Genomic DNA, 8,807 nt, shown 5'->3' with positions numbered 1-8,807 from the left:
GCCCTGGACTTCCAAGAAGAGATTAGAATCTTGAACAAGGTACCAATTCTGGAAAATGACACACTGAGCTAGAGTTAGGCATGCTTTTGACATTTACATCATATGACACTGACTAAAGAAAGAGTAACTGACTGCTGAGACCTAAAATGGGACTGAGAAGATGCTCTGTTCTCTCTCACAGGATTGTGAGCCAGGTGATAGAGTTTCTCAACCTTGGTACCATCGACTTCTGTGCCAGATCATTCTTCGTTGTGTACAACTGTAATGTGCACTGCAAGTGGATATCAGCATCCCTGGCCTCCACCCCCAGATGCCAATGGTATCCCTTCAGTTGTGAAAACTGAGAATGCCTCTAGACATTGCCAAATGTGCCCTGAGTTAGGATCTATATAATGGTTCTCTTTTTTGAACCTTGTTAATGGGTGTACAATAAGGTACCAATCCTTTCATAACTTAGATGGGCTCCATATCAAAGACCTTAACATGTCCATGAACTTGAGTAAATAATCAATCCCACTTCTTAGACTCTGGGGGAAACAATTTGTAAGAGACTTTCTGCCTGCAGAGGTTCATTGTAAAACTGTTTTTAATAGAGAAAAATTGAAAAAAAGAAAGATTTTTCTGAAAAACCAGAAAATGTTGAACGACAGAGAAATAGGTAAGTCCACTAAAACGTGTTTATGTGTCCATAAAAACTTGGGGAGATACGATGTAATGATAAGTGAGCAAACAAAAAACTATGTAGAGAAAAGGACAAGAAGGAAATGAACTAAAATGGAAGGCTCTGGGGAATATGATGAGAAGTGATTTTTTTTCTCCTTCTCCCCCCCCCACTTTTTTTTGGGTTGTTGTTTTCAAACTTTATGAGCTCAATATGAATGACTTGATAATAAACTGCAAAACAAAACTTCAAAATATTATTAAAAATACATTCCAGTGCTCAAGGGAGGAAAGCTATATGATCACAGTCCTTGTGAGCAGTGTCTGTCCCCGAGGATGCTCAGAGTTTTAAGAGCGTTTCTATAAGTTCCTGCTGTGGGGAGAGAGGCAGACACGGAGGTTCCTTCTTGCACAGATTGCCTTGCTCGGTGTCAAGAGATCCAGTCAGGCCGCCATCTTTTTTTTTTTTTCTTTTTTCTTTTTGGTAGTACTAGGGATTGAACGTAGGGCCTTGTGCCTGCACCATAAGCACTCTACCAACTGAGCTATATCCCAACCCAAGAGCTACCATCTTTTGAACCAGGAACCCCTTTAAAGGAAAAGGCTCTGGTGGAAAGAAGTCCAACCCTCTGTGGGAGGGCTTTACCAAGGCACTGTCAAATAGGAGCCTTTGATTCTGGAGGGCAACAAACCAGGCCAATCAGAGGAGACTATGTAAAAAACTTCCTAGAGACAGGCTTCAAAGGCATTGGCCTCTGATCCCAGCAGCTCAGGAGACTGAGGCAGGGGACTCACAAGTTCAAATTGAGCCTCAGCAAGGGGCAGGCACCCAGCAACTCAGTGAGACCCTGTGTCTAAATAAAATACAAAATAGGGCTGGGGATGTGGCTGGTTGAGTGCCCCTGAGTTCAAGGTAGCCTGTCACATTTGCAAATCCCTAAGGAAGTAGCTCTGCCCACCTTTGAGAAGTTAACTAGGAGAACCAGGCCATCAAACAAGTGCGGATCTCCCAGAGTGGAGGTCTGCTTCTCCAGGAAGCTTCACCAGAGTGTTTCGGTGCATGTGGTCGACATTACACCAGCAGCCAGAACCCTTCCCTCTCTACCCGAATGTCCCCGAAGGTGCTTCCACAGATAGGTGGGAAACCTGTTAAAATTCAGGACTTCAATTCCTTCTCTAGCTCTCTCATTTAATAGTCTTGGGGGAGTCGATTGCTCAGGAATTTGTATTTAATTCTGGTAATCCTGAGTCATAATCTGGTTTTGTACCCATTGTTTTAGACACCACTGAAATAACTCTCACTCTAACTCTGAAATAACTCATAACAACAGGGGGGAGTTCCTAAAAAATTAAATGTAGAATTAACCATGTGATCCAGCAACTCCACTTTTCAGAAGAATTGAAAAACAGAGTCTTGAAGATCTATCTGAACACTTATATTCATAGCAGCATTATTCACAATAACCAGGAAGTGGAAGCAACTCAGGTGATCATCAACAGATGAATAAATAAATGAAATGTGGCATATATGCATATACAGTGGAATATTTATACATATACAGCTTTAAGAAGGAAGGAAATTCTGACATATGCTATGTGTATGAATCTTAAGGACATTATATTAAGTGAAATAAACCAGTCACAAAAAAAGATAATTACTGTATGGTTCCATGTATTCGAGTATCTAGAATAGGCAAATTCACAGAGACAATAAAAAACAGAATGGTGGGCCAGGGACTGGAAGGATGGAGGAATGGAGAGTTAGTTTTAATGGGTATGGAGAGTTTCAGCTGGGGAAAATGAACCTTCCAGAGATGGATTCTGGTAATGGTTATGCAACAATGTGAACATACATTCCACTGAACTGTTTATGTAAAATAGTTAAAATGGTGAATTTTATGTTGTATACATACATATTTTCACACACATAGCCAAGTACCATCAGTAATTACCAAAACAACCATGAGATTCTTTCTGGCAAAGAAGTAAGTTGCATCATAGAAATCATAGCCACTGAAATAACTTTTGGGGGGAATGCAAAACACAGAGACAAAATCTTTAGAAAGTAAAATCAGTACAAAAACAAGCTTCTTTCTTTTTTTTTCCCATATCAGGATTATTCTTCATAAAATAAACAGAGAAAAACAGGAAACGGGAGACTAAAATAAATCTGTTTAAGGAAAAAAAATCATTCCTTAAACTTTACAAGTAGGTCCTTCTGGATCTTTAAATGTGTCTCTGAGTGTTTGTGGTTTAAAGACTTTTAAATATTATCCTATCTCTCCACTTCTGGCAATGAGTTTCCTTCCTATCTTATAAAAATACTTTTCTTTGATGGCCAAATAGATTTGGTGACTCTGGTGGGTAGCCCCTCAGGGCCCTATTCCAGCTGTTAAAGTGGAGACAGGGCAGGAAGCTTGCGAGACAGTGTCTTAGAAGATACTGTGAGTTGGGGGAGGCGTTTATTAGGGGATTTGCAAATGTGACAGGCTAACTTTAATGATATTGCCAATTATCATTTTCACTGAGGGTGAAACAAAAAAAATCAACTTTAAATATAGCATGTGTTATGTTTAGGTTAGGCTAAAATGTAAAACCTTACTGGCTTAAACAATGCAGAAGCTTATCTTTTCTTAGAAGAATGCAGAGAGTCCGGGACTGGTGTGGAGTCTGTGAAGTTGTTGGGGACCAGGGCTGCTTCTGTCTTGTTGCACTGCCATCCTCAGTTGGTGGTTCCATGTGATAATTTGACTATTGAAGCTTCAGCCATCAAGTCTATATTCTGGCTTGTGGGGAAGAGCAGAGGGTGATGAGGCCAGCTCCTTCCAATAGCAGAAGTTACACAAGACACTCTAATTTATTTCATAGTAGCCAGAAAAGTCACTAAACTACAAGAGAAGCTAGCAAACGGGGTCTTCATTCCAAGGAGCCGTTTGCCTAGCTAAGAAAGAGAAAGCCAATATTGGAGTAGCTGATTAGCAGTCTTTGCCCCTGGGAAGTTAGGGAAGAAGAAAGGACCCTGTTAGTTCTGTAGCCCAGGTATTGCAAACCTTTTACCTGAGACTGTTCTAGACTCTCTGACCTCATCATCTTATTTAATACTTACAGCTTTCCTGGCTTTGTGTTATCATTTCCACTTGACAGATAAAGGTACTGAGATTCCAAGAGTTGTCATTTTATCCAATACAATTCCATAAACTGTGCTGCCAGCCTCGTAATTCTTTGGGATCATTCCTGCGTAGTCCCAAAGCTCCTTCCTCTGTGGTACCAGGAGGTGGAAAGTAGAGTCGGCTGTGTTGGTGTTATTTTAGGACTCTCAGCTCTACACCTTCACCTCTAGACAAATCTTCTTGACACCTAACCCTGCCATGAAGCAGCCCAGGAACCCATCATGAACACTATGCATGCGGGAGCCTTGAGAACCTAGGCTGTCCTGTGGCTTGCTTGCCTTTTGAACTGAAGTTAGCATTCTAGTATGGGCTTACCCAGGTTTGACTACTGCACCCTCTTTAGTTGAGGAAATGCTTCTGCTAAAATGTGTGTGTGTGTGTGTGTGTGTGTGTGTGTGTGTGTGTGTTGTTTATTGCAGGCTCAGAGGTCCAAAGAGAAGAAGGAGAATTAACCACAGAACTGGATCTTCTCTCCGACACCCAGTATGGAAGGGAGGATGTTAGGAGGAAATGCCTGAAACCAAGAAAGCTCAGAAGGCCCCTTTAACTGACTCTACTCTCTTAAGGATTACAATGGTTTCCTTTCATACTTTCCCATAACCTTCTTGAGCGATTAGGACATTTAATGTTTAAGTTGATGAGGAGGAGGTATTCATCAAGAAGATTAACTTAAGACAGAGACTGGTGGCCTGATTTTGTTCCTGCCTGAGAGCTCTTCCCTGTGTCCGCAGCACTTGGAGGGTTTCTCCTTAGGGAGCTGGTTGGTGCAGCCTGGCAGATCTGAAATAAACACAGATGTTTCTGCATTGCTGTGGAAGAACAACAGAGATTTCTGAATTCCAGGGCAAGGTCATTCATGGGGGGTTGGGCTGACATCTTGAGAGGCATGCTTCCTGTGACAGAGGACAGAATCCTGGTCACCCCTTCTCTCTTTTTTTGGTATTAAGGATTGAACTCAGAGGCACTCAACCACTGAGCCACATCCCAGCCATATTTTGTATTTTATTTAGAGACAGGGTCTGAGATGCTTAGCACCTCACTGTTAGCTGAGGCTGGTTTGAACCCGAGATCCTCCTGCCTCAGCCTCCCAAGCTGCTGGACCCCTTCTCTTGATAGATGTCCTTTCTTCTAAGAGCTATACCTTTCACTGTCCTACCTTTGGGCTACCATGTAGAATATTCTGCAAAACCCTTAATTTCTACTTTAAAGTACCATTTCAGGGCTGGGGATGTGGCTCAAGCGGTAGCGCGCTCACCTGGCATGCGTGTGGCCCGGGTTCGATCCTCAGCACCACATACCAACAAAGATGTTGTATCTGCAAAAAAAAAAAACTAAAAATAAATAAATAAATATTTAAAAAAATTCTCTCTCTCTCTTTAAAAAAAAAGTACCATTTCAACAAAAAACAGAAAAGTTAATGTTTTTTATAAAAAGTTTAGAAAATAGGGATAATGAAAAATAAGAAACATTTCCTATTACTCTATTTCCCAGAAATAACCAGCTAGTGCTTCCTATATTTTCTAAGGGCATATATATATATATATATATATATATATATATATATGTGTGTGTGTGTGTGTGTGTGTGTGTATCTATATATATAACACATACATACATGTGTGCATACATGTTACTTCTGTACTTTTATATTTAAAAGCAAAAGTGCAATCAGACTATTTTATAACCAGCTTTTTGTCACTTAGTGATATGTCAGTCATCTTTCTGTGACAATAGAATCTGCAATATTGTTCTTAATGGCTGAAGATATTCTATTATACCATTATTTTTTAAAAACCCCCTGTTGTTGCACACTGAAACTAGGTCGTTGCTGTATCTTTTAAAATATTATTATTATAAATGAGATCTTAGGGCACATCATTGAGTATTTTCTTAGAATAAACTCCTAGAAGAAGAATACTGAGATACTTTGTGAACTTTTGAGAGTTTTTGAAATATACGGTCAAATGGACCTGTAGAAAAGTTGTAATGATGTACATGCTCAGCCACCATATAGGAAGGGATTCCCTAAATTCTAGCTTATATTTGACACTAGGTTTTTCTTTAAAATTCTGAAAACTCAATGATATGCTGTAATCTTTTGGGACAGACCCATAATTACAGATCTGTCCTGTACAGAGAGCTTTCCTTCCATAGACTCCATCTGAGATCTCACGACCAAAGGTTGCCAAAAAAAAAAGGAGCCAAATTAGAACCAAATTCAGATGTCTGTTTCAGCATATCCTCTCATTTCCATCAGCCTCTGAACACATCCTGCCAAATAACTCTCTTATTTGTGACCTGGGCTGGCATTGGTGCTGACCTACATAGAGAATACTTTTTATCTCATTACCAGCCTTCTGAACCATCTGGTCCTGGCTAAACAGGTTACCCACGCAGTTGGAACCTTCATCACTCAGCTAGCTTTCTTCTCGCCAGTTTCCCAATAAAAATATTTCCTACCTTGCTCTTTACACCAAAAAGAAGGGATGGCTATCTTTTTTAACTTGATAGCCAAGTTACTTATTTTTTAAGTCTTGACCATCCTACAGATTCTACCGTGGATTTCTGAAAGCTCTGGGAAAGAGTAGAAAGAGAGAGAAGGGGAGAAAGATCATAAAGACTTGGGCCTGACCCATTGCCTCTTTATGCTATCAAGCTTTTTTAAATATTTAAAATATTTGTGGTTGGGGGGAAAGGCCAGTTATGTTCAAAAATGAGATTCCGCTCTTGGCTACAATTTTTTTTTTCCTCCAAATTCCTAGGATGGAAACAGATTGTTCTTCCAAGACTGGGAGCTATTTTTACCTGCAACAATATGGATGCACACACCTGCCTGTCTGTATATCTATGCGCTTACACACTTGGATTCATTAATCAGAGGGTCTGTCTATGAAATGCTGATCGGTGTCTTAGCGTGCATGTGGAAGTGTATTCTGTGAAGTGTGGGGCTATTTTTCCTTTAGTTATTCATTTTTCTTGTATGATATTTTGGGGTATTAAAGTCAGTCATGTGAAACAAATTAGGCCTATTTTGGGAAACTTCCATCATTAATTGTGTTGGGTTGTTATGGTCTCTGTTCTTTGGTCAGGCATTTATTTAATCATGCAAAACATCTTTATTGAAGCCCTATGGAGGGCAAAGCTGTCCTCTGAGTGCTGTGGAAGACATCAGAATAGAATCCCCAGGCCAGTTCTCCAACCCATCAGCTGTCATGAAGGAGTCCTGTCACTTACACAGTCTCAGTTTATGCACTTTTATAACAAGGCACCTGTGCTTATTGTCTCATGAAGGCATTAGCTTGCCTATACTTGTGAGCTCCTCATGGTGATGGGTCTTTTCAAATACCTGCTGACCATTTGTATATTCATTTGGGAAATTGTTTATTCAGGTCCTTATCCCATTTTTAAATGCTTTTTTTTTTGCTATTGAGTTTTATGAATTCTTTTTATATTTTGGATAGTCACTCTTTTAACAGATCTTTGGTTTGCAAATCTTTTCTCCAAATCATTGCATTGATTATTTCTTTTGCTGTGCAGAAGCATGGGTGATGGTGGGGTCCTGAGCAGTCTGTAGTTGGTATCCCATGCCATGAATCAGAGAGACACAGCACTCATTCCGGAAGTCATATCAAAACCTGCAATGGAAGGGTCCACCCCAGCTACAGGTAAGCCCAACAGATGCTGAGGCCACCCTGGGGATGTCTGATCTCACGCTTCACACAGTCCATGGTCATGTGCTTTTATGCTCCTTTCTAATGTTTCATCATGAAAACTTTAAAATGTACATAATATAGACAGAAAAGCATAATAAAAACTCAGATGCTCATCCCCCAACTCCAACAGATAAATCTATCCTTCATCACTCCCTGACCCTGCTGTTCCCAGACATCTTGTCATTTCACCCACATGGGCTTCTGTAATTGATAAGGACTTTTTAGAAATGTAACCACCATGCTATTATCCACCCTAATAAAATTAACAATTACTCCTCAGTATCAGATTAATTAGCAATTACCCCTCAATATCAGATTAGTTCCCTTAAAGATGCCTCTTTAGGTTGTTTTTTTCCAAGTCAAGATCCAAACAAGGCTCATGCCTTTCATTCAATTATCATCTCTCTTATGTCTCTGTTATTCTTGAACAGTTCCCACCCGTGACTACATCAACTCAAAGTCCTCTGAACAGCAAAGGAAATAACCGACAAAATAAAAAGACCATATGCACATGTGTATATGTGTGTGTTGTACACCTTAAATACATAAAACTTTATTTATTAAAACAAAACAGGGAAACTGTTTTACTATGCTATTGATTAGTTGAAGAAACGAAGTCACCTGTCTTGTAGAATGTGCCACGTTTCAGATTGGGCTGATTGCTCATGTATAATATTACTTAATTTGTTCTTCAGTCCTCTGTATTTTCTACATAGTGAGAGATCTAGACTCTTCATTAGATTTGGGATCAACTTCTCCATAGTTGGTGCTGCGTGTTTCACACTGTCACCTCAGGAAGCACACAGGTCCAGAGTGTGACAGATGGGTGTGTTTAAGGTGACAGATCAGTGTGTTTAGGGTGTCAGCCTCACCATTCTGATATGAGATCCCCCATAAATATTCTTCCTAAGGTTTTCAGCATCCTGTAGTGACTACTTTCTAAGTCCTATATGTCATTAACAGAATCCTATCATTCATTCCTTCTGCATTTAATAGTGGAAATGTGATCACAAGGAAATTGCCACAGCAACAATTTGGTTATCCAGAAATGCAGTTATATGGGCAGGAAAGGTAGAATAAACATTCTCTTTGTCTTTACCAATGTTTAAAGTAATGATTTAAAGTCCTAGCCTCCTTCAGTAGAGAACCATAATCTTTTGTTTTATAAAGATTTTTGGAAGTTAATGTGTTTCAATTCTTTATTCCATTATTATTTTGTTGTTGTGGCTGATGCTAAAATTTCTCCATCTTCTTGAGTGGAAAG

Source organism: Marmota flaviventris, chromosome 1 (genome assembly GCF_047511675.1).
Source record: "Marmota flaviventris isolate mMarFla1 chromosome 1, mMarFla1.hap1, whole genome shotgun sequence".
Lineage (NCBI taxonomy): Eukaryota > Metazoa > Chordata > Mammalia > Rodentia > Sciuridae > Marmota > Marmota flaviventris.
This window is presented reverse-complemented; position numbering follows the sequence as displayed.